The sequence below is a fragment of the Ranitomeya variabilis genome, chromosome 5 (assembly GCF_051348905.1).
Source record: "Ranitomeya variabilis isolate aRanVar5 chromosome 5, aRanVar5.hap1, whole genome shotgun sequence".
NCBI classification, from domain to species: Eukaryota; Metazoa; Chordata; class Amphibia; order Anura; family Dendrobatidae; genus Ranitomeya; species Ranitomeya variabilis.
In genome coordinates this window covers 44,391,020-44,395,508 of record NC_135236.1, presented here as the reverse complement: position 1 = coordinate 44,395,508, position 4,489 = coordinate 44,391,020, and the positions used below count along the sequence as shown (strand labels likewise).

The 4,489-nt window shown below is 41.2% G+C and overlaps 1 long non-coding RNA gene across 1 annotated transcript; it reads left to right on the top strand.

Annotated features, from left to right (window-relative positions):
* The first annotated feature begins 1,430 nt into the window (after positions 1–1,430).
* LOC143773277 (uncharacterized) lies at positions 1,431–4,015 on the top strand. Its single transcript, XR_013215125.1, has 2 exons — positions 1,431–1,507; positions 3,564–4,015. It is a non-coding gene; the product is annotated as an uncharacterized LOC143773277 (long non-coding RNA).
* Positions 4,016–4,489: the final 474 nt, after the last annotated feature.

Below are 4,489 nucleotides of genomic sequence, written 5' to 3'. Positions count from 1 at the left end.
AGCTGATGCATCAGATGACCATTTAAAGGGTGGTGGGAGTGGTCACCACCGCATGAGCTGACCCAACAGCACTGTAGTAACACCAGATTGCCAGTGGGGGGGGACTGACATTAACCCCCAATGGTTCTGAAAGGAAAAACTACATTAGCAGTGCAGGTACACCAGATTGCCAGCTGGGGGGGGGGAAACTGAGATGGTCCTGGGAGGAAAAAACAACTTTTTAAACAGAGTAGAGCCAGAGCTGCCACAAATCCAAAAATGGATCATGATATGGGCTTTTCCTAAAGTAAATAATGCAAGTAGAGAAAAAGACCAGCACATCCAAGCTAGTGTGAACAGGTACCAAAGTATACATCAAAAGGATGCCTTAATAATGTATGATAAAGGATACCATGGTTTGTTGAGTTGTCCCACCATTCTGGAATCATCTGAATTTTGATGCTGACTAACCAGCTGTTCACCATGGTTTGCCTAAATCTAGAGTACATGAGAAACAATGAAATTAAAGCAAACCTGTCACTCAATTCATGGTGCTCAAACCGCAGGCAGCATGAATCAGAACCTGGCTGTGTAATTGTAGCCAGGTATATTTTCTCTAAATCACTCCAGCATTTAAAAATTAAAATAGTTTGAAGAGCCTGATAGGGACCATAGGAAGAGATGTGACCAGTCCGGTACTGCCCTGAGTTCTCCCCGCCCTGCTCCAAGTGAGTGACAGGACTCTGCTCATGTGCACACAGGTTAGAGACCTGTCAATATACTGGAGCGTTGCTAGGAGAATTCAGGACGGACTAGTCACACCTCTCTCCATGGTCCCTACCTGCTTTTCAAACTAAGACTATTTCAAAGAAAAACATGGGCATGGTCTTTGGGAAATTAATGGGAGGTATTGTTAAGGGAGTATTTGCATAGTTCATTTCTGGCAGTAGGTGACTTTCAGCATCATGGCTTCTGTTAGGGTATGTTTCCACGGTACGTAAACGCTGCTTGTTTGACGCTGCAGCATCAAACAAGCAGCGTCCAGATGTTCCAGCATAGTGGAGGGGATTTTATGAAATCCCGTCTCCACTATGCGTGGAAACCCGCACGCGGAGGCCCTGCGACTCCGGACATGCTGCGCGTCTTTTCAGAATGCAGCATGTCCGTACACCTTGCGGGGACGCAGCGTCCCCGCAAGGCATATCACAGGGCCCTATGGCGAGGGGTGCGATGATCCCGGATGTGTACTGTACACATCCGGCACCATCGCATCCCATTAAGGGGGCGGGGCTTAGCGCCGAGCGGCTTCGCCGCTCCGGCGATAACGCCGCGTAGCCTTAACGTGGAGACATAGCCTTATACTACGATACTAATTTGTTTCACCCTTTAATATAAATTTATCAAGCTCATATATTTCATCTGTCACCTTTGGGTCTATTTTTTTACAGATGCAAACACCACACCGGTTATGCAGCCTAATAAAGAGGCATTTAAACCTAACCTGGAATCTGTCGATACAAAAATAGAGGTATGGAGAGTAGGGTTGTCCTTAACAATAAATTCTTCCATATTCCTGATATTTTCTCCCAACATATTTACCCTAAAAAAATTCTCACTTCATGAGAAAAATTGTGTTTTTTTGTGGGTTCCCTTGCCTATCAGTATTTAGACTCACACCCTCCAATGGGGCTGTCTGACAATGTATAAAGTCTCTGTTTGACTTCCAAGCTCATATACATTCATTGTCAAATCTTTATGGATGACAGTAGCTTTGTCCCAGAAGCGCCACTTCCATTGTCATTCAGGTACAAGAAGCAAACTTCCTCGATCTTTCTATGACTATGACTTGATTAAAGGGATGATGTCTTCTGGCTCAGTCCATTACCTAAGCCAGACCCCTTCTTTATTTTCCTATCAGTAATGGAAAAGGGGGCTGACTTAGCTATTAAGGAGGGGAGGACATTCTGCCCATGTCTGAATGACAGTAAAAGTGGAGCTTCGAGAATGGGGGGTAGATATTGAAATTGTGAAGTTCTTAAAGGGAACCTGTCACTTGAAAAAATGCTATTAACCTGCAGATATGGAGTTAATTTGCAGGTTAATATTGTTCTGAACCTGCTCGACGATGGCACTTAGAGCCCTGCTGTGGGGAGGAATTGAACCCTATTACTCTTGGGATTATTCGGGCTTCAGTCACGGGGATTTTGCACCAGCATGGGTTCAATCACCACTTTGTGTATAGAGAGAGGTAGATGTAACCGGGCCCTGGCACTGACTGACAGCTGACTTTAATGCTGAGCTGCTGTCAGTCAGTGCTACAGCCACCACACTCTATACATAGAGTTGTGACTGAACCCTCACCGTTGCCACCCCCATGACTGGACAACAAATGCTATCAGGAGGAATAAAGTTCATTTCATCCTGGCAGCGGGGGTCTAAGTGCTGGCACAGGGCAGGTTCAGAACACTATTAAACTGCAAATTAACTCCATATCTGCATTTTTTAATGTAACAGGTTTCATTGAAATATTTTATGATGAAATTATATTAGTACTTTTGGAACCATTAAAAAAATGTGTGTGTCATCTGACAACCCTTTAAATCAGAGGCTCTGACTATCATTGTGGCAGTGCTCAGTTTTGATCATTTATGTCATACTTCAGTGTGTATTGTGTGAATTTACCTGGGTTTCCTTATGATGTAACTTTAGTAGCACTCCGCTTGCTGAGAGGTGGTGCATTCCCGATTGACAGGATAGACCACCGGTATCTTTGCATTACTGGTTCCCTGCTACATTTAGAGAAGAAGCTCTTAAGGAGCACCTAAGCTCCTCTGATGCATTTAACCTTTACACTCCTTGTCTAGGACACAGACCACCATCGAAATACTGTGGTAGTGGTTGGTATTTATAACAAGAAGTGATAGACAAAACAATTAAAAATCCTTTTGATTTTTTATAGCAAATAAATTGCAAAGTTACTTACCTTTTTACATTTCATTATGTTGAGACAACCTATTTAAGAATTATGGTTGGGTAGGCTGAAGAATGGATATTTTGGTGTGAATATGTTGAGACAACCTCGTTAAGAATTGTGGTTGGGTAGGCTGAAGAATGGATATTTTGGTGTGAATATGTTGAGACAACCTCGTTAAGAATTGTGGTTGGGTAGGCTGTAGAATGAATATTTAGGTATGAAAAGCTGTGTCGATGGAGACAGCAGGGAAAAATACTCCTGAAGAAGTTCTACTCTACAATGTCTACAACTTTGGATCAGTGGAGAGAGGAGACTGCTCACATTGACTTGATGTCCTTTGCTTTGTGTTGTGGTTCCAACAAGATACAGGAAGGTTGGGAGTGTTAGAAAAAATGTTTCTCCCAAAGCTCAAAACTAGAACTTTTTTATGATACTGGCCAATAGAGATGTTCTGCTACCTAAAAAATTAAGGCAGAACCAGGCATTTGGAGTAAACCCTCCATTGTAATAAATTGGCTGAAACTAAAATAAGAAAGATCTTGCTGTTAAAGAATTGAAAATGTAAAAGTTTAGGGATTGCTTGGACATAATTTATCCTTTTCTTTCTCAGATAAAAATACAGAGACCAGTGGTGAACTATACTTGACCAGGACAATGGGAAGATACACCATAAACATGGACTGTCGTAGACATGGGTTCAGACTTTCTCTTTTACTTCTTCTATAAAGAATATTTAAATATTTTTGAGACTTTGAATTAAGCAATGAACCATGAAATGGTTTTAGTGATCTGAAGGATCTGAGACAAAAGCAGACAAAAATGTCCTTCTACGTGATCAATGGAAATGTCAATGAAAAAAAACGACTTAATGTTTTACGTTGATGATAAATATAAATGATGAGGTTGTATTTTACAGACTTGTGACTTTTTGTAAAGCTTTCGATCAATGTTTGTATCTTTCTTAGATGTCAATATAGCAATTGGTCTGTACAAGTGCTTTGTTTTCATATATTTATTACCTTTCAGATTTATCTGTTGCCTAAAACAATAAAATATTTATGATGTTGAAGAGTGTGGACTATTAGAGGTCATGTGCGATACACTATAAATATATAAAGAGGTACTACAAAACCGGCAAAGTTTTACTTTCAAGACACACTTCAGGAAAGTACCGACATTCTTTTTTTCCCTGAAGTTTCTTTTTTGTTGTCATTCCCAAAGTCTTTTTTGGCAGGCACTTCTTTTTTAAATGTATGGCTTCCAGGTTGCAGAAGAATGGACAGGTCTCTTCTGTTACTGGCTTTGTGGCTTTGGTGGTCTAAAGTGTTAAAAAAAAGTTCTTAAACATTGATCATATGCACAGCTAGCCTGTTTTGGGGGATTTTAAAGCAGGTTCAAAGTGAAATTGGCAGGAAAAGCCATGTGCACAAACCCATAGACATGGCCTGTTAGTCCTGCATCCTCTGCACACTCAGACAAAACCTGTGAGTTCTGCTATTTGTGAACACTCATGGACAAAGCCCCCACTCATAAAGA